The sequence below is a fragment of the Pristiophorus japonicus genome, chromosome 3, assembly GCF_044704955.1.
Source record: "Pristiophorus japonicus isolate sPriJap1 chromosome 3, sPriJap1.hap1, whole genome shotgun sequence".
NCBI lineage: Eukaryota > Metazoa > Chordata > Chondrichthyes > Pristiophoridae > Pristiophorus > Pristiophorus japonicus.
In genome coordinates this window covers 280270404-280292696 of record NC_091979.1, presented here as the reverse complement: position 1 = coordinate 280292696, position 22293 = coordinate 280270404, and the positions used below count along the sequence as shown (strand labels likewise).

The window sequence follows — 22293 nt, the reverse complement described above, 5'->3', positions numbered from 1 at the left end:
TACTACTAGGGGGATCAAGGGGTATGGCGAGAAAGCAGGAAGGGGGTACTGAAGTTGCATGTTCAGCCATGAACTCATTGAATGGCGGTGCAGGCTAGAAGGGCCGAATGGCCTACTCCTGCACCTATTTTCTATGTTTCTATGTTTTCTATGTTTCTCACTGCAAGACCAATACCCACTACCAAAGACCGACGACCTCTTTGCAAAGCTGGCGGCTGGAAAGACGTTCACGAAGCTGGATCTGACTTCAGCCTACATGACGCAGGAACTGGAGGAATCATTGAAGGCCCTCACCTGCATCAACACGCACAAAGGTCTTTTTGTTTACAACAGATGCCCGTTTGGAATCCGATCGGTGGCGGTGATATTCCAGAGAAATATGGAAAACTTACTAAAGTCAGTCCCGCACATCGTGGTCTTCCAGGATGACATCTTGGTCACAGGTCGGAACACAGTCGAGCATCTGCAGAACCTGGAGGAGGTTCTTACTCGACTCAACCGTGTGGGACTCAGGTTAAAACGCTCGAAATGCGTTTTCCTGGTGGCTGAAGTGGAGTTGCTGGGAAGGAGGATTGCGGCGGATGGCATCAAGCCCACCAAAGTGAAGACGGAGATAATCGAGAATGCACCAAGGCCACAGAACGTGAAGGAGCTGCGATCAGTTCTGAGACTCCTGAATTTGGTAACTTCTTACCGGGTCTCAGCACACTGCATGTCTTAGTACGAAAAGGGGACGAATGGGTTTGGGGCAAAAGCCAAGAAAATGCCTTTGTAAAAGCAAGAAAATTGTTATGCTCAAACAATTTGATTGTGTTGTATGATCCATGTAAGCGTTTGATACTAGCATGTGATGCATCGTCATATGACGTCGTGTGTATATTGCAACAAGCTAATGATTTCGGGAAATTGCAACAGGAGTCTGTCTAATGATTGAGAAAGAAGTATTAGCGTGTGTCTATGGGGTAAAGAAAATGTATCAATACCTGTTTGGGCTAAAATTCGAATTGGAAACTAACCATAAGCCACTTATATCCTTGTTCTCCGAGAGTAAAGGGATAAATACCAACGCATCGGCCTGCATCCAGAGATGGGCGCTCATGTTGTCCGCATACAACTATGCCATCCGCCACAGGCCAGGCTCAGAAAACTGCGCCGATGCTCTCAGTAGGCTGCCATTGACCACCACGGGAGTGGAAATTGCGCAGCCCGCGGATCTAGCCATGGTTATGGAAGCATTTGAGAGTGAGCAATCACCCGTCACTGCCCGGCAGATCAAAACCTGGACAAGCCAGACCCCTTATTATCTCTAGTCAAAAGCTGTGTGCTTCACGAGAGCTGGTCCAGTGTCCCAGTGGAAATGCAGGAAGAGATAAAGCCGTTCCAATGGTGCAAAGTTGAAATGTCAATACAGGCAGACTACCTTCTCTGGGGCAATCGAGTAGTGGTCCCCAAGAAGGGCAGAGACACCTTCAGCAAAGACCTCCACAGTACCCACCCAGGCATCGTAATGATGAAAGCGACAGCCAGATCCCACGTGAGGTGGCTGGTATCGATGCAGACTTAGAGTCCTGCGTTCACAGATGTAATGCATGCTCGCAGTTAAGCAATGTACCCAGGGAGGCGCCGCTAAGTTTATGGTCTTGGTTCTCCAAATCGTGGTCTAGGGTACACGTCGACTATGCAGGCCCGTTATCGGGTAAAATGTTCTTTGTGTTTATAGACGTGTACTCCAAGTGGATTGAATGTGAGATAATGTCGGCTAGCACGTCCCCTGCCACTACCGAGAGCCTGCGGGCCATGTTTTCCATACACGGCCTACCCGATGTCCTGGTGAGCGACAACGGGCTATGTTTTACCAGTGCTGAGTTCAAAGAATTCATGACCCGGAACAGGATCAAAGATGTCACATCTGCCCTGTTTAAACCAGCGTCCAATGGTTCGGCTTGAAGAGGGTAACTGAAGGCTCACTGCAGACTCGCCTATCCCGAGTCCTGCTTAGCTACCGCATGAGACCACACTCACTCACTGGGATCCCACCTGCTGAACTGCTCATGAAAAGAGCACTTAAGACAAGGCTCTCGTTAGTTCACCCTGATCTACATGAACAGGTAGAGAGCAGGCGGCTTCAACAAAGTGCATACCATGATAGCGCAAATGTGTCATGCGAGATTGAAATCAATGATCCTGTATTTGTATTAAATTATGGACAAGGTCACAAGTGGTTTTCCGGCACTGTCGTGGCCAAAGAGAGGAGCAGGGTGTTTCAGGTCAAACTTTCAAACTTTCACCGAAAACACTTGGACCAAATCAAACTCAGATTCAATGACTATCCTGAGCAAGCCACCTTGGACCCTACCTTTTTTGATCCCCCAACATACACACACGCGGCAACCGGCACTACAGTTGACCACGAAGCAGAACCCATCATCCACAGCAGCCCAGCAGGACCCAACACACCAGGCAGCCCAGCAAGGCCAGCTGCACAGCAACCCAGCGAGGGCCCAACAAATGATTCAACAACATCAGCTTTCACACCGAGACAATCAACCAGGGCAAGAAGGGCCCCAGATCGACTCACATTGTAAATAGTTACACTATTGACTTTGGGGGGGGAGTGTTGTTATATATGTAAACTTGTATTTACTCTGTACAGCCACCAGAGGGCTCATCCCCTGGAGTCCCAAGGGAGCCCATAATCCCTTGGGAGCACAGGTACTTAGGAGGCTTCACAGGTTGGAGAGGCACTCTTGGGACCTGCAATAAAAGACTAGGGTCACACTTTACTTTGAGCTCACAGTTTTCAGTTTGACTCTTTCTCCACACACAACAGAGAGTGCACAATCATGTAATCCAGCACATCCTCAGCTACCATTGAGAGACTTCGTGTCATGTTTGCTATACATGGTCTGCCTGACATCATTGTAAGCGACAACAGATCTTGCTTCACCAGTATGCAGTTTCAAGAGTTTATGAAACTCAATGGCATCAAACATGTGAGGTCAGCACCACTCAAACCCGCAGCCAATGGACAACCCAAGTGTGCAGTCCAAACCATCAAGCGGAGTATGAAATGTGTAACTCAAGGTTCATTGCAAACTCGCTTGTCACGCATATTGCTTAATTACAGGACAAGACCCCATACGCTTACCAGGGTCTCCCCTGCTGAACTATTGATGAAGAGAGGGCTCAAAACCAGGCTCTCTCTTGTCCACCCTGACTTGAATAATCGTGTCGAATACAGACGCCAAAGTCAGTAAGGGTATCATGATCGCGCTACTGTGTCACGCGACATTTCTATCAATGATCCCGTGTATGTACTGAATTATGGTCAAGATCCCAAATGGATCGCCAGTACTGTTACGGCCAAGGAAGATAACAGAGTGTTTATTGGTAAGCTCAAAAATGGGCAGACATGCAGGAAACATGTTGATCAGATAAAGCTGCGGCACACGGATGAACCGGAACAGTCTGAGGAAGACACAATCAGTGACCAACCAACCTACCCTCAGTCATCAGAGGACTCCGCTGTCATCAATGAATCTGGACTTTCAATCACTGACATGGTCAATGAATCTGGACTTTCAATCCCTGACATGGTTATTGCCTCTCCCGTCAGATCGGCTACCCAGCCCCCAGTCATAACAGACTCAGAACGCACGCCCAAGGCTGGAGTTGAACTGAGACATTCAACTCGGGAGCTGAAAGCCCTGAACCATCTCAATTTTTAAAAAGACCGTTACTAATATCTTAAAGGAGGATATTGTCATGTATGTAGGCTTGGGTTTATTAGCCACCAGGTGGCGCCACTGTCGGAGGTCATTGGGCTGTGCACACGTGTGTGCGGCCTAGGTATAAAAGGCCAGCCATCTTGTAATGTAATCACTTTGGGCCCTAATAAAGTAGAGCCAGGTTTGTACCTGTTTTGAGTTTACAGTATTCAGTCCATTGAGTTATTGTATACACAACAACGGTCATCTGAGGTTTCCTCCACCAGCCATGCTGCAGCCACTGGGCTAGCACTGTATAGGAGCACGAGGGCAGGCAAAGGCACAGAAGACAAACACTAAGGGAATGAACAAGGGTGGTTAGTTGACAATTGTATCGAATATGGCATGACTTCATTTATAAACTTGGTTTGGAATGTTTATTTTGTGGTTGTTTTTATTTTTACATTGTGGCCTAGCAGATGCTGTGAAGGCCAGTGACAGAGGGAAGGTAATGTGTGGAACTGTTGGCGAATGGGGAATTTGGGTTGCGACTACTGGTATCAAACTCAGATAAGTTCTTCACGGATAGCCTGGGCAGAAAGGGGCTATCTCAGTTACCTCCACCCTCCTCTTCCTCATCCTCCTTCTCATGCTCCTGCTTCTCAGTGCTTGCCAATATAGCTGGTGGCAAGGGCTGTGTCCTCATGATGACGAGGGTGTGCAAATACAGCAGACCACCATGACTCTTGACACCCACTCTGCTGAGTACTGCAGGACTCCTCCAGAGCAGCCCAGGCAGTGGAAGTGTAGTTTCAGCATGCCAATCGTCTGCTCATTACATTTTGTGTGGCAGCATGGTCTTCATTGCTTTCATAGCACCATATTTAATGGGAGAGGGGTTACCAGGGTTTGATGGTCCCACAGCACCATGTTTAATGGGGGAAAGGGTACCAGGGTTTGATGATCCCACAGCACCATGTTTAATGGGGGAAAGGGTACCAGGGTTTGATGGTCCCACAGTGCCAGGTTTAATGGGAGAGGGGTTACCAGGGTTTGATGGTCCCACAGCACCATGTTTAATGGGGGAAAGGGTACCAGGGTTTGATGGTCCCACAGTGCCAGGTTTAATGGGAGAGGGGTTATCAGGGTTTGATGGTCCCACAGCACCATGTTTAATGGGGGAGAAGGTACCAGGGTTTGATGATCCCACAGCACCATGTTTAATGGGGAAGGGGTTACCAGGGTTTGATGGTCCCACAGTGCCAGGTTTAATGGGAGAGGGGTTACCAGGGTTTGATGGTCCCACAGCACCATGTTTAATGGGGGAAAGGGTACCAGGGTTTGATGGTCCCACAGCACCATGTTTAATGGGGGAAAGGGTACCAGGGTTTGATAGTCCCACAGCACCAGGTTTAATGGGAGAGGGGTTACCAGGGTTTGATGGTCCCACAGCACCAGGTTTAATGGGAGAGGGGTTACCATGGTTTGATGGTCCCACAGTGCCAGGTTTAATGGGGGAGTGGAGAGGGGTTACCAGGGTTTAATGGTCCCACAGTGCCAGGTTTAATGGGAGAGGGGTTACCAGGGTTTGATGGTCCCACAGCACCATGTTTAATGGGGGAGGGGTTACCAGGGTTTGATGGTCCCACAGCACCATGTTTAATGGGGGAGGGGTTACCAGGGTTTGATGGTCCCACAGCACCAGGTTTAATGGGGGAGTGGGGAGGGGGTACCAGGGTTTAATGGTCCCACAGCACCAGGTTTAATGGGAGAGGGGTTACCAGGGTTTGATGGTCCCACAGCACCAGGTTTAATGGGGGAGGGGTTACCAGGGTTTGATGGTCCCACAGTGCCAGGTTTAATGGGAGAGGGGTTACCAGGGTTTGATGGTCCCACAGTGCCAGGTTTAATGGGAGAGGGGTTACCAGGGTTTGATGGTTCCACAGCACCATGTTTAATGGGGGAGGGGTTACCAGGGTTTGATGGTCCCACAGCACCAGGTTTAATGGGAGAGGGGTTACCAGGGTTTGATGGTCCCACAGTGCCAGGTTTAATGGGAGAGGGGTTACCAGGGTTTGATGGTCCCACAGCACCATGTTTAATGGGAGAGGGGTTACCAGGGTTTGATGGTCCCACAGTGCCAGGTTTAATGGGAGAGGGGTTACCAGGGTTTGATGGTTCCACAGCACCATGTTTAATGGGGGAGGGGTTACCAGGGTTTGATGGTCCCACAGCACCAGGTTTAATGGGAGAGGGGTTACCAGGGTTTGATGGTCCCACAGTGCCAGGTTTAATGGGAGAGGGGTTACCAGGGTTTGATGGTCCCACAGCACCAGGTTTAATGGGGGAGTGGGGAGGGGTTACCAGGGTTTGATGGTCCCACAGTGCCAGGTTTAATGGGAGAGGGGTTACCAGGGTTTGATGGTCCCACAGCACCAGGTTTAATGGGGGAGGGGTTACCAAGGTTTGATGGTCCCACAGCACCGGGTTTAATGGGGGAGGGGTTACCAGGGTTTGATGGTCCCACAGCACCATGTTTAATGGGAGAGGGGTTATCAGGGTTTGATGGTCCCACAGCACCAGGTTTAATGGGGGAGTGGGGAGGGGGTACCAGGGTTTGATGGTCCCACAGCACCATGTTTAATGGGAGAGGGGTTACCAGGGTTTGATGGTCCCACAGTGCCAGGTTTAATGGGGGAGTGGGGAGGGGGTACCAGGGTTTGATGGTCCCACAGTGCCAGGTTTAATGGGAGAGGGGTTACCAGGGTTTGATGGTCCCACAGTGCCAGGTTTAATGGGGGAGTGGGGAGGGGGTACCAGGGTTTGATGGTCCCACAGCACCAGGTTTGGTTGCTTCAGTCCCACTATGCTGACCTGGAGAGCTTCAGTATTAGTTGATGAATGGATGTACAGAGCTAAAGACAGAAGTGGCAGCCCAGTGTCCGGCGAAGGGCCAAGATTCTGATTCTGCATTTGCAGAACTTTCTATTTTGTCTTTCCGGGTTCCAAAAGCTGCAGGAAATGTAACTGAAGCTGCCTTTGGCACAGCCCTGTGTGGAGCAGCACATGTGTCTGCACAGCTCTCACATTCCCTCTCCCTCCCGACTACAACATTAGTGATCTGTGCACATGGATCCTTAAATCTCTTTGGACTTCCACTGTTCCTAGCTTTTCACCACTTAAAAAATACTCTGAGCTATCCATTTTTTGGTCCAAACTGGATGACCTCGCACTTAACTGCGTTGAAATCCATCTGCCACAGTTTTGCCCACATTACAAAAAGGATACAGAAGCACTGGAGAAGTGCAAAACAAGATTTACAAGGATGATCCCTGAACTGAGAGGGTACAACTATGAAGAAAGACTGAACAGGCTGGGGCTCTATTCTTTAGAAAAGTGAGTGGTGACCTGATAGAAGTCATTAAGATTATGAAGGGGATCGACAGGGTAGATGTCGAGAAGACGTTTCCACTTGTGGGGGGATCCAAAGCTAGGGGTCATAAATATAAGATAATCATTAATAAATCCAGCAAGAAATTCACGAGAAACTTCTTTACTCAGAGAAGGTCGATTTTGCTGCCACAAAATTCAGGTTGCGCATCAGAATCATGAGCAAAGTGGGCAGCGGGTGGCCCTTGTTGCCCAGCAACCACCCTTTGGTTTGCTGTGGTGGCTGAAATGCAACTGACACAGCGGACTGCCGCAGAATGAAAGCTTCATGACTGCTGCCAGGATACTGGGCATTGGTCTGCGTGATGCACTGCCTATGGTCACACACCAGCTGGACGTTGAGGGAGTGGAATCGCTTTTGGTTCCGAGACATGGCAGAGTTGACATATGACACCTGAAAAGTGATGTGTGTGCAGTCAATGGCGCCCTGCACCATGGGGAAATCTGAATTCCTAGCAAAGCTGTGATCTTGCTCTGTCTGCTCGTCTCTGGCAAGAGAGAATTAAATGTAGTCAGCCTCAGTGACCTCTCTTATGCAACAGTGGATGGCAAACTGTGAGGTATTGCAAATATCTCCAGCTCCAGTTTGGAAGGAGCCTGGCGCATAGACATTTATCACCATGGTCACCTTCACAACCACTTGCCCTGCTCTGAGGTTGCAGTTGTGGCTGCAGTCGGTGCAAATTTCAGTGAGAACCTCCTTATTGAAGTACAGATGTCTCACACATTGTTCCTCGCTGAGGTTCAAGTATGAGAATTGCTCCCTGAACACTCTGGGTGGATATGACCTCCTGCTGAGAACACTTCTCTCCCTCCCCCTCCTCCTTCTTCTAGCAGCTTGCCCTGCTCTGCTTGGCCTCTGCTTATCCTGCAGGTCATGCTATATTCTAAGCGGAATGCCTACGAGTGCACCCATGTCTGGCAGCAACTGGTTTGTGCAGAAGCCTTGAAGTCAGAAAAAGTTCTTCCGCACTTGCCGCTCCATCCCCTGTAGTCTTTTGCAACTTGAAAGAACTATGGAGAGTACCAAACCCTTGTCGAATCATAACAACAGCCAGAAGAAATCAACCAGCAACTAATCTGTAAGTAGTTGATGATCCCTTTAAAGAGCGCTGCTGGGGTGTCCTTCCTGCTGCTTAATGCACATTCAGCCATGTGAGGTTACGAGAGGGCATTGGCTGGAATGTTGAACTCCAAAATGGCACCACTGGTGTTAAATCAGCTGACGTCATGATCTGCCTGCTCTGCATACTTCCAGTAGACATTAGCTGTGCACATGCTAGCACCTTCCCCAATATGGCATCCAGTGCGATTCGCAGCAGAAGTGTGCACACATTACCAGACGCAACTTTGGAAGCCAAATGGCACCCGAAGCGCTCAAAGAATGGGAACTACCAAGCCCAATTTCCCCGCCCAGTATTTGGAAATAAGTTATGTCTCTTAAGTAAATACGAATGAATTTTATTTCTCCAAAATCTCTTAATATTCTCTTTTCTGTGGCTGGAAAATTGGTGTAGGAGGGAGGGCTTTAAAATCTTGAGGCATTGGGACTGCTTCTGGGGGAGATGAGACCTGTACAAACCGGATGGGATGCACCTCAACAGCGCCGGGACAATATTCTCGCGGGGAGTTTCGCTAGTGCTGTTGGGGAGAGTTTACACTAGCTTGGCAGGGGGATGGGAACCTGAGAACGAATTCAAAAGGGAAGGAAGTAAAGCAGAAATTGGATAGCAAGAATCTAGAAAGCGAATCTGTAAGACAGAGGAAACAGGGCTTAGTATGTAGTAAGCAAGGAGGTCTTCCTGTGCTGAATGGTATATACTTTAATGCAAGGAGTATAGCGAATAAGGCGGATGAGCTAAGAGCACAGGTAGACACTTGGGAGTATGACATTATAGCCATTACAGAAACATGGCTGAAAGAGGGGCAGGTTTGGCAGATCAATATTCCTGGCTACAGGATTTTTAGACAAGATAGAGAGGAGGCTAAAAAGGGGGTGGGGGGTGGTTTCAGTACCGATTAAATAAACTATTACAGCAGTGAGGAGGGATGATATGTTAGAGGGATCATCAAATAAGGCCATATGGGTCAAATTGAAAAATAAAAAAGGAGTGATCACACTGCTGGGTGTGTATTATAGACCCCCAAACAGTGGGAGGGAGATTGCTGTGAAGTCTAAAAACCATAGGGTAGTAATAGTAGGGGATTTTAACTATCCAAATATTGATTGGGACAAATTTAGTGTGAAGGGTATAGAGGGTGCGGAATTCTTGAAATGCATTCAAGAGAACTTTTTTAGTCAGTATGTAGCAAGCTCAACATGAGAGGGGGCGGTCTTGGATTTAGTTTTGGGGAATGAAGCTGGGCAGGTTGAAGGAGTATTAGTGGGGGAGCACTTGGGTGCCAGTGACCATAAGTCAGTTAGATTCAAGTTGTTTATGGATGACAAGAATGGGCCTGGAATAAATGTTCCGAATTGAGGAAAAGCTAATTTTGCTAAGTTAAGGAGTGATTTGGCCATAGTGGACTGGAAACAACTACTTGTGGGTAAATCAGTGTCGGAACAGTGGGAGGCATTCAAGGAGGTGGTCCGGAAGACTCAGGCCAAACATGTGCCCTTAAAGAAAAAGGCTGGGAAAAATAATTCTAGAGCCCCCTGGATGTCTAGGGACTTACAGGGGAGGATTAAGAAAAAAAGGGACGCTTATGTCATATACTAATGACTAAATACTTTAGAATCTTTAGAGGAATATAGAAAGTTAAGAGGCAAAATTAAAAAGGATATTAGGAATGCTAAGAGAGAGCACGAGAAATTCTTGGCCAGTAAAATTAAGGAAAACCCTAAGATGTTCTATAAATATATTAAGAGTAAGAGGGTAACTAAAAGGGTAGGGCCTAGTAGAGACATGAGGGTAATCTTTGTGTGGAGGCGGAAGATGTTGGTAGGGTTCTTAACGAATACTTTGCATCTGTTTTCACAAAGGAAAGGAGTAATGCAGATACTGCTATCGAGGAGGAGTGTGATATTCTGGATGAAATAAATATAGTGAGAGAGGAAGTATTAAGGGGTTTAGCAGCTTTGAAAGTAGATAAGTCCCCAGGCTCGGATGAGCGAAGTAAAAGAGGAAATAGCAGAGGCCTTGACCATCATTTTGCAGTCCTCTTTGGATCTGGGCATGGTGCTGGAGGATTGGAGGACTGTTTAAGAAGGGAAAAAGGGATAGGCCAAGTAATTACAGGCCTGTCAGCCCAACCTCAATGGGGCGAAAATTATTGGAAAAAATCCTGAAAGACAAGATAAATCTGCATTTGGAAAGGCAAGGATTAATTAGGGACAGTCAGCACGGATTTGTTAAGGGAAGATCGTGTTTGACTAACCTGATTGAATTTTTTGAGGAGGTAACCAAGAGGGTCGATGAGGGTAGTGTGTACAATGTAGTATATATGGACTTTAGCAAGGCTTTTGATAAGGTCCCACATGGTAGACTGATCATGAAGGTTAAAGCCCATGGAATACAGGACAAAGTTTGATCCAAAATTGGCTTGGAGGTAGGAAGCAAAGGGTAATGATTGATGGATGTTTTTGTGCCATAAGATGTTTCCAGTGGGGTTCCGCAGGGCTCAGTACTGGGTCCCTTGCTTTTTCTGGTATGTATCAATGATTTAGATTTGACTATAGAGAGTATGATTAAAAAGTTTGCAGACGACACTAAAATTGGCTGTGTGGTTGATAATGAAGAGAAAAGTCATGGGCTGCAGGAGGATATCAATCTACTGGTCAGGTGGGCAGAGCAGTGGCAAATGGAATTTAATTCAGAGAAGTGTGAGGTGATGCACTTTGGGAGGGCTAATAAGGAAAGGGTATAGACATTAAGCGGTAGGCCACTTAATAGTGTAGATGAACAAAGGGACCTTGGAGTGCTTGTCCACAGATCCCTGAAAGTAGCAGGCCAGGTGGATAAGGTGGTTAAGAAGGCATACAGAATGCTTGCCTTTATTGGCCGAGGCATTGAATATAAGAGCAGGGAGGTTATGCTTAAATTGTATAATACTTTGGTTAGGCCACAGCTGGAGTACTGCATGCAGTTCTGATCGCGGGATTATAGAAAGGACATGATTGCACTAGAGAAGGTGCAGAGGAGATTTATTACGATGCTGCCTGGAATGGAGAATGTTAGTTATGAGGACAGATTGGATAGGCTGGGTTTGTTCTCATTGGAACAGAAGAGGTTGAGAGAAGACCTCATTGAGGTGTACAAAATATTGTGGGGCCTGAAAATAATGGATAGTAAGGGTCTATTTCCATTGATGGAGCGATCTATTATGAGGGGCCATAGTTTTAAGATGGTTGGTGGAAGGTTTTGAGGGGTTTTGAGGGGGGGCTTCTTTACGCAGAGGATTGTGGGGACTGGAACTCGCTGCCTGGAAGAGTGGTGGATGCAGAAACTCTCAACACTTTTAAGAGATGATTGGATGGGCACTTAAAGTGCTGTAACCTGCAGGATTATGGACCTAGAGCTGGTAATTGGGATTAGACTGGATGACCTTTTGTGGGACTGCCGACTCACCGGTGGATTTGCACCCATTCTGATTTCCGTGCCACCCTCGATTTTGGTGGCACATGATCTCACCAGAAACAGGCGGGGCCTAACGAATATATGGTCATCAAGGTCCGGTGATGTAGTCAGTACTCCCAGTTCCATTTTCATCTCTACTTGCATTCCTACCACCAGTTCCTGATCCCACCCATGACCCATGGGCGCTACAAGTTGAGAGGCGGCTATTGCGATCTTCAATGGCTCACAAGCAAAATAGTGGAAAGTTTTGGGAGACATTGGCTTGTGTTAAATTGAGTCTTTTTGTTACTGAGACAATTTCAAAGTGTTTGCAACAGCTGTAGGATATTCTGAACTCTTAAGGAGCTTCTGGCAATGCACTCTTTTCTGCATGAGGATCCTTCTGGCAATTCTACTGACAGGAGAAGAAGATGGAGGCGGAACAGCAGCAGGAAAAGGGAGCAAACCGATCTGCAGCTCTTGGGAGAGGATGTAGACGTAGGCGTGCTCGCAGGGACCCTTACCCTTCTAACAGAGTGCATCGACCCAGGACAACATACCCGAGAAACAGTGCATAAGGAGGTTGTACTTCTCTAGGAAGACTGTCACAGTGTTTTTTTTTTTTTTTTGAAATTCGTAGCCAATCGTTCCAATTCTTTGTCAAATCACAAACGCCAGAGGTCACCTTGCACACGCCAAGGATCACTCTGCGCCAATGCTCTTAGCCAAAAGGCCTAGAGCCACTGCACCGTTCCTGGAAGTACTGCAATACCAGGTTCGTGCCATGGAGGTGGATGGGTCAGGTCCCCCACACACCTCCGTGGAGGTGGATGGGTCAAGCCACCCCACCCACCTCCTGTTTCCAAAAAAGCAAGCATATACCTTCCTGATCCAGGGAGAACCACCAGGAGGTCATGGTGGCTACTCCCCTGTCAGGTCAGTTACGCATGATCTTAGCCAAAAGGCCGAGACTGTCACAGTGTTGTGTCAACTTATGCAGCCAACTGTGAGAGCAAGTGCCGTGTTGCACTGTTGCCCTTTCAGCTCCAGTTCCTTCCAGGCCACAGTAACATCAGTCAGTCTGCAGTTTATTATTAAGCAGATAACTGATGCCATGTTTACGAAAGCAAACACTTTCATCGTTTATCCTTTGGATAATTGGAAGCAGGAGGATAGGGTTCTAGGGCTTGCACAGAATGCAGATGTCCCCCACGTCCAGGGGCCATTGAATACAACCATGTGGCCCTGCATGCTCCTTCACAGGCCTTCATCATCATAGGGGGTCCCTCGAATGAGGATGACTTGCTTCCATATGAGTTCACAGATATTTCAAAGAAGGACCTGATGTTCCAGTCCTGAACTCCAATTGAGGGGGTGGAAGATGCCTGTGCATGGATTTTTTTGACGTGTGGTGACCGTTGCACATCAGCCACCACACGGGCTTGACAGAGCTAGGCCTTTATCCAGTGGCAAGGGGTTAACCAAGATGACTGGAGACCTGCTGTGCTGCACGGACCTAGTGCGTTCACATATCGCAGTGTGGGCTGGCCCATGCTGCCCCTGGGCCCTCGGCTCTTCTGGGCCAAGGCTCCACTGCCCCCCTGAATCACAAAGGTGTTTGTTCCATTAATCTGTAACTAGTGTGTGATGACCAGCAGTGCATCATACAGGTCTGTTTCTTGATGCCATGATGCTTTTATATTACAGCAATCCTCCATTCCCCACCTCACACACGGACATTTTAACAAGAAACAGGCTGCTTGGGGACCATGGCTAACCCCTGCACACTGGCTCAAGACTCTTCTCAAGAGCCCACACTTGGTGGCAGAACTGCACTACAGTCAGATCCATCAACTAGAGCCCTCATCGGGCACACTATTGGAGTTTTCCAGCAATGATTTGGATGCTCAGACATATCTGGTGGCTTCCTGCAATGCAGCCCACAAAGAGTGTTCTGTATGAGGGTGGTTTGCTGTATGCTACAGGACTTTGCTCTGCAATGGAGAAAACACATGTAGCCACCATTGGTTGCAAACCTTAAGCATGATGAGAGAGAGGACATTGATGGCATGGAGTATGGTGAGGAAACAGAAGGGCTTCAACAATTGCCTGCAGCCAGAGTTCTTCAGCAGCAGCTCCAGGAAGAGCATGTTCACTGAGCAATCTCTTCTCTCCTGCCTTAACAGTCATGTCCAACATCTCTCCCAGTCATTCACACCTCAAATAAACGGCATCTTCCCAAAGACCAACATTGATTTTCATGTCAACTAACATTGCAGGGTCACCAACTACTGTTCTCCTTAGAGCAGAGAAGAAGATTTAATAGAGATGTTCAAAATTATGATGGGTTTTGATAGAGTAAATAATGAGAAATTGTTTCCACAAGTAGGAGGGTTGGTAACCAGAAGATACAGATTTATGATCATTGCCCAAAGCACCAGAGGAGAGCAGAGGAGAAAGATTTTGAATCAGAGAGTTATGATCTGGAATGTACTGCCTGAAAGGGTGGTAGAAGCAGATTCAATATTAACTTTCAAAAAGGAATTGGATAGATATATGAAAAGGAACATTTACAGGGCTATGGGAAAAAGCAGGGGAGTGGGACTAATTGGATAGCTCTTGCCACAAGCACAATGGGCCGAATGGTCTCATTCTGTGCCCTAAGATTTTTTGATTCTACTTCACACTATTTTCCATGGGGAAAGTGGGAAGATACAAAAAGGACAATATGATAGTGCCCACTTTTTACTTCCTCACATTGTTTAATGCTTTAAAAGTATTTAATATTTCTATTCCCTTAAATATCTCATTCTTTTACAATGATGATTCTTTATTTTTCCTATTTTTGTTTTCCTCCCATGACTCTTCCAAGAACCCTGCCTTTACTCACAAGATAAATACACATTCCTCACTAGCATAACACATTCTGCTATCATCGTATCAATACATTATTCTTTCTCTTTTACTTCCCTTAAAGGAATACTCCAGGGAAGGTTCACACAAATTGTTGTTGTGAGTTTTACTCCAGTATCTCACAGTATGCTCAGTAAAAAATTAAGTTGAAACTTATCTGCAGTCCATATTTTACATTTTAATGGCTGCTGGTGTATCAGGATTACTGTGACTGCTCTCTTTATCTTGCACTCACTTTCAGAGCACAATGGCACATGAAAATGATGGAAGATTTGCGTGTGCTCGAGTCTTCTTCAATACTGAGCCAAACAATGACCTGAAATTAAATCTCCTAATAACCATTTTATGAAATAATAACCATATTATAACAAAATATTGCCTTACCGGCAGGTAGTTCTTTTTCATGGTTGCAATCATTCATCCTATATTAAAAAGGAATATATATGAAATGCAGATATCTTTAAACTTAGTTTCTTACAGTCAGCCAAGGCTCATGAATACGACTTTTGTGAACCTTCCCCGGAGTATTCCTTTAAACAATCTTACTGACTTTAAATAATGTTATCTGTTTTTAGTACCTCTATATTGCTTACATTTTCCACAGACCAAAATCGCATGGTACCCGCTTCCTGTAATGGATGCATAATCAGCATACCTTGCACATTTTCATGTAAATGCTAGTATCAACTACTGGTCTCCTCCTCAAATTTATGGCCTGGTAATCCCTGGTAAGAGCAACGTTGCACCGTTTTGTTTCGAAGTGATTTGTATGTCAATTTATTTACGCCGGAACACCACTATGCAGCTTGCGCTGCTTCCGAGTTACCTCCGCCCAAAACACTTTGTTGCTCGTTTATCTATCTCCGCCCTCATGCAAAAGGCCAGCTCACATGGGTTTCCTGGGTTTACATAAAAAATGCACTGATGTCGATTTACCCCCCAAAATTTGTATGCAGTCAGGCATTAATTCACCGGATATTGGCATACCTGAGATTTCTGGAGTTGGCCCTAGCTGCTTTAGAAGCTGAACTACATGGTGGAGAACATCACAATGACCTTTACTCAGAGAATTCCTCAGTTGCTGCTACAAGGAGCATCAGAGCAGATTTCATCTCTTCTCGTTAACACAGTCTACCTTTGACATCAATGTCTTACCTACTTCTCCCCCACCTTAAAATAAAGGAACACTTTTTCATTCCAGTACCCATCCTAGGACATGACAACACATAAGCCCTTTTTGCCATTACATGACTGTACCAATAATCATCAGTTGATTGAATAAACCTCCATGAGTAACAAAAGATGACATAAATGCAGCACCAGCAGCAAACTCATACTCCTGAAGCATCATCTTCTTTGCGGTGTTGTGGAATACACCCCTTGGCAGATTTTTAGGAATGGTATAGCACTTTTTTCAAATGCTAGCAGAAAGTAAATATTGACAGTCGTTTAGTGCATCAATATTTTACACGTTACTTCATATTCAGTGGGATCTGATAAATACAAACACAATTTACAAGTATTGCTTATTTGAAAAGACATACTTTGATTGCATGCTTCTTGTTAACTGGATTGTACAGTATGCCACATTAAAAATGATCTCTCTATTAATTTATAGTCGCCAAAATATTACACCTACTATTGTTCTCTCCTTCCATCTATGAAAAGTAAAATCTCTTCTAAATGATGTATAATAGGCAAGGATACTCAGCTTGAGACTGCACTGACTCTATCCATATGTACATAAGACCTGAAAGAAAGAAAGAAAGAAAGAAAGAAAGAAAGAAAGAAAGAAAGACTGGCATTTATATAGTGCCCTTCATGACCACCGGACATCTCAAAGCGCCTAACAGCCATTAATACTTTTGAAGTGTGGTCACTGTTGTACTGTGGGAAACACGGCAGCCAACTTGTGCACAGCAAACTCCCACAAACAGCAATGTGATAATGACCAGAAAATCTGTTTTTGTTATGTTGATTGAGCGATAAATATTGGCCAGGACATCAGGGATAACTCCCCTGCTCTTCTTCAAAATAGTGCCACGGGATCTTTTACGTCCACCTGAGAGAGCAGACGGGGCCTTAGTTTAATGTCTCATCTGAAAGACGAATTTGGTTGGTGCCCTAGCCTTAGTTTCTGCTCTTGGCTTCCAACTGCTTTTCTGCTGCTCCATTTCATTATGTATCTATATAATGTCTGTTTAATTAATCACAACTATTTTCAAAGTTTGACCTGTGCTCGTAGGTTGCCTTTACATCAGACACCATTATTCTTCTGGGCTGAGTGTTGCTCTGAGTTGTCCTAGTAGTACATTTTCCCCTTACTTGATACTTAGTCAAGATCATTCGGTTCTGGTGCTTGGGGGTTTCATAATGTTCCTAGTGGCAAATGGACATTTAAAAGAAATTAAGCATTGGGCTACATACCTGAGCTTGCAGCTAGAAGTCAGGATCAAGAGACTTCAGTGAAAAATGAAAAGAGCTGCGACTACCCAGTAGAAAAGTGATGTATGTATGTCCTGCAGTTTCATGCCTTTTTTCGTTCCTGAGACTGTATGACAGCATGTCACTACTTTTGAATCCTCTCAGGAAAAAAAAATAGTATGGGGGTGATTTTCATCTCCTCACTGCCCTGTTTTTTTAATGTGAATAGGGTGAGAAGCAGATGAAAATGTTATTAAAAATACATACCGTTCACTTGCTGCCAGAAGCCTGCCTGACTTGTTTATTGAGCGGACCTCAAAATCATTAAAAAACTGAAAGTAGGATCCTACATTGCCTGTCGGATGCCAATGGAATTTTGGTCTTCCACTGTGCGGAGAGCCTGAACGTTGAGCGGCTGAACCAGCCATGCTTAAAGGGACCACAGCAGCCCACTTTGAAAATCCCCAAAAAGATACTGTGCCCACAAAAAACTTTCCTTTGTTCTGCCGGTCTTTCTATGGCCCCACCAGGATTTCTTCCTCCCCTTTAATGACTCACTTCCGGCTCGGCTCCATAGAGGAGCTATCAGATTCCATCCTTGCCTCCCATTCCCCCACACACTGCAACCCCCCCCCCCCCCACCTGTTGCCCCATCTCCCCCCCCCCCCCACCCCCCGCGACTGCTGATCTGCCTGGTCGAAATATTCCAATTTGCATGGTCAGGCCTCCTACTGCCTTGCCCACTCACGATTTGTAAGATCATTACTGTAATATACTTGGGTAGAGCAAATGAAGGACAGACACACAATAAGATGCTAGTCCATGTGCTTGCTTTATTAGGCCAGAGCAAACTGAACATGCTCATACCAAATGATGTGAAAATACATTTCATTGCTTTCCTCCTTTAAAATATGTATGTATTCCCCTGTCAAATACATCAAAATTATGGTCCCACCTTTCCCAACATAACATGCACCACATAACAATAACTCCTGGCTTTTTTCTGATCTCCTTACAGAACATTTTGGTGTTGAACCAATTTTTGGGCTGGTTTTTTTTGGTTCTAAACTCAAAGATGATTCTGTTTCTATCTCAGACTTGTTTGAACCTGGTACTTCAGTTTCTGAAGTCTGAATGGATTCAAACTCATGTATGAGTTCCTGAACAAGTGGTTCACGATCCTGTCTTGGTTCATTTCTAGCAGAGACCTTTTGATCTACATGAACACTTCAAATGTTGTTACCAATTTCAACCAAATATCTCTTGGTTCCACGAACATCTACTATGGTTCCTACATCCCACTTGTGTAAATGCAACTTGCCAGGGAGACTGAGAAAATGAGCATACTCATTTTGTTTGAATCTGCATTCTTTCTGATTGTGTCACAATAACATTACTGACTCAACTGCTTCTGTTCAACTCTTGAGGCCAAATTCAGTTGAACAAGACTCAATCATGTTCTCAATCACCTCTTCATCAAGAGTGCTGCTGGGGTATGCCCAGTTGTATTGTGCGGAGTAGGTCTGTTCTTCACCAAGAAATTTGCCAAATGTTGCTTCATGCTGTATCGAACAACCCTGCAGCACTTGCTTTTTGAGAGCTTCTTTCACTATTCTGACTGACCCTTCCGCTGCTCTGTTTGAATCTGGAGAATATGGTGGAACAAGAGTGTATTTGATATAGTTCCATTTCATGAATTCTTGGAATAGAGCAGAATGAAACTGAGGGCCATTTTCAGAAACAAGCATTTCAGGTAAGTCATGACATGCAAAGATAGATCTCGACTCATCTATGGTATGTTCAGTTGCAGTATTTGAACCCATGTGTTTCACATCAATCCATTTTGAGTGACAAGTACCAGGAAATAATCATTTGCTTTCTTACAGAAGTCTACATGTACTCCCTGAAAAGGTTTACGTGGCCATGACCAGGGTTGTAGTGGAATTTTGGGTGGTTTGTTTCTATAATTTTTGCAAGCACTGCATTTAATGACAAGTAATTCAAGATCACTGTCCAATCCCAGCCAGTAAACAAAGCTCCTTGCAATTGATTTCATATTGATGATCCCTGGATGTTCAGTATGAAGTTCGGCCAGAATTCTATCTCTTAAAGAAAAAGGTACCATCACTCTGTTTCCGCACTTGATACAACCTTGCTCACAAGACAATTCAGTATGATGGTTATGGAATGGTTTCAATTTTGTGTCCATTGATCACTCCATCCATTCAAGGTGCTTTCAGACACTCTTTTCAGGACTGAGTCCTTTTGAGTCTCATCTGCAATTTAATTTGCAGTCACGGGAAAGTCTTTGTCAACTGTACCTAGCATGAAAATCGGACCTTCACTCCCAACACATGAGTCCTCATGTGACAACCTGGACAAGCCATCTATGATTGCGTTTTGCATTGAAGTGCGATATTCAATTGTGCAATCATATTGTGACAACAACACTACCCAACATTGCATTCTTGATGTGGCCATTGCAGGGATGGCAAATTTGGACCCCAATATTGCTAGGAGTGGTTTGTGGTCGGTTAACAGGGTAAACTTTCTGCCAATCAGGAAGGTAGTTTGATAAAACACTATATAACATGAACAACTTTAATCTAAGGACTTTCCTAACTCCAGTTTTAGCAGTGATTCTGTTCAATTCTTGCTGTCCAAGTGGTTTGTGTCTTTCAATAAGGAAAGCTTGCTTCCTGCCCTGCTCAGTGAAAGGTTGCACACAGCATGGTCTCCCCCTTTCTCACAAGACAAAAACCATAAATTATACAGTGACTCAGGAGACTTTGCCTCCATGTTTATGGAGCAATTCCAGGCTCACCTGGAGTCATTTGTCATTTCATGCTGCAGTGTTGGCTCCATTGCAAGTTTGACCCACTTAAGGAAATTTAGCCGCAGAACTAACAAACTGATATAAGTTAGTGCACTGGACAATAGAGCTGCTAAACCACAATCTGAGCACTCTGATCTTGTGTCCATATCTAATAGATGCTAAATATATACTAGCCCTATAGATGACAGGAAAGACTGTCAAGGTCCAGTTAGCAGAAGTTATGTCCAGAAATTCAGAATTTTTCACATCTGCCAGACAGTAACATTTTTTAAAAGGAAACTGTTATGCATCACCATCCATTGTGATTAGGGGATCACTTTCACATCCTTTCTTTGAAAAGTTTCCTCTCCCAACCTCTATCTTAATTTATCTGCCGTTGGAACAGTCAAAGGTTCAATGGTCTCACAATTAGTGCCATTGAATATCGCCATCATTTCAAGTCCTGTTCACTTTGGCTGAGATCTGTGTTTTCTGTCTGTAAGTGATTGGGGTTGGATTGCTGCTCAACATTGAACTCTTGTGTCAATTTAACAAATGGAAACAAATGATGGAGAGCTTCAAGGATCTCGAGATAACTGTCCTACAGGAATAGCTTCTTTGATCCACCTTCGGAATACATAGTCTAACTTCTTACTCATTTCTTCTACTTTCACCTCCTCCCTATTTTCGAGGAGCAGATGCCTTGAACGTGGGATGAGAGCTCTTCCTGAGATGTCTATCTTTAGGAGAACCTCGATTCCATTGCAGAGCAGTTCTCACATCTATCACCAAAAAACGATGACTATATTTAAAATCCTTCTTATATTTTAGTTCTGTTGCAGCTTACCTGAACAGAAAATGTGGTGTCTGGCCTTTAATTACATCCAGCTGGTCAGTATAGATTTTGGAAATCATACACACACCAGATTACCCAATCATGCAACACAAATTATATTATTTGTGATAGTGATGAATTGTTTGCTTTAGCAAACGGGGCATTAGTCATCTGTTGTATGTAAGCATAGACTGCAGACTGAGTGATGTTGTTGATATCCCCTGTTGCACCCTGGAGGAGCCTGAGGCCAAAAGGTTGAAGGCCATTATTACATTGAATGCAATGGGCAGTGAATTATACAACAACTTTAAAATGAAAAAAGTAATGCAAGCAAGATATCTCACAAATGATTTCAGCGTTCCAACTAATTGCCATGAATGCCACTTTAAACAGCACTGGAATTTACAATTTCTCGCCTGTACCACCCATAACTAGTGCTTGGGTTTAGCACTGAGCGAGCATCACGCTGATTTGGGCCAAAATGGCAATTAGGGCCTAAATATGTCATAGACATGTGAAGTAAGGAAGGGGTGCACAGCCCCAGTTGAAAAAATTGAAAATAAGTTTCTATGGCTTTTGCTGGAAACAGACAAGAAAACCAATAATTATTGTTTTCCTCAGCCATTGAAATTGTTAAAAATAATGAGGAGGAATTTCTTCTCTCAGAGGGTCGTGAACTTTTGGAATTTTCTACCCCAAGGAACTGTGGAGGCTGGGACTTTGAATATATTTAAGGCAGAGGTCGAGAGATTTTGAATGATAAGGGAGTCAAGGATTATGACGAGCAGATGAGGAAGTAGAGCTGAGGCCAAGACGCAACCAGCCATGATCTTATTGAACAGCGGAGCAGGCTCGAGGGACCAAATGGCTTACTCCTGCTCCTATTTCTTATGTTCTTATGTATAACGGGGAGGCTAAGGGTGAGATCCCGTTTGTGCAAAGTTAAATGGTGGAGCAGCTTAAATCGAGCAAGTTCTGGAGATTCCCATTCACGTCAGATTTTGCTCACTTCTCCTAATTAGAGTTCTGATTTGTTGATGATATCTAAATATTAAATTTAAGCCAATCTGCTGCAAGGAATTTACATACCAGAAAAGGTGAAGCCAAGGTATGACATCGAAGTGTGGCACAGGAAGTGTGGCACCTGAAATGTAGCAGGCAGGATATACAGATATTATGAATTTGTTTCTAGGAAATTAGGTGATAAGATTGTAGGGCGTCAACTGCAATTTTCAGTTATAAATGGGCAGAGCATATGCTGCACACCCTCCGCCCATTTGTACCACTTTTAATCAGTCATTAAAAAAACAACACAACAAACATGCAATTTTTTGGGGGGGTGTGGGGTTGCCGGGAAAAGCAGAAGTGCTGCTTCCAGGCCCCAGAAAAATTCCAGTCGACTGTCGACCGATTCAAGGCCACCCTGAGATCTGCTCATTCCCCCTGGCCCAATCTGCATGGGAGCTGGACAATTTTACACTCTCCCAGAACTGGCCAGCTGCAGCAGGGGTTCTGCTTGGCGCCTGGAGGCATGTCAGTGAAGCTCAAGCCTTCATATCACTCGGGCCTCACACCGGCATGAATGGGTAGTCG

At 45.2% G+C, this 22293-nt stretch overlaps 1 pseudogene; it reads right to left on the bottom strand.

The window, feature by feature from the left end:
• Positions 1–12451: 12451 nt before the first annotated feature.
• On the bottom strand, positions 12452–12691 carry LOC139260615 (U2 spliceosomal RNA; annotated as a pseudogene).
• Positions 12692–22293: the final 9602 nt, after the last annotated feature.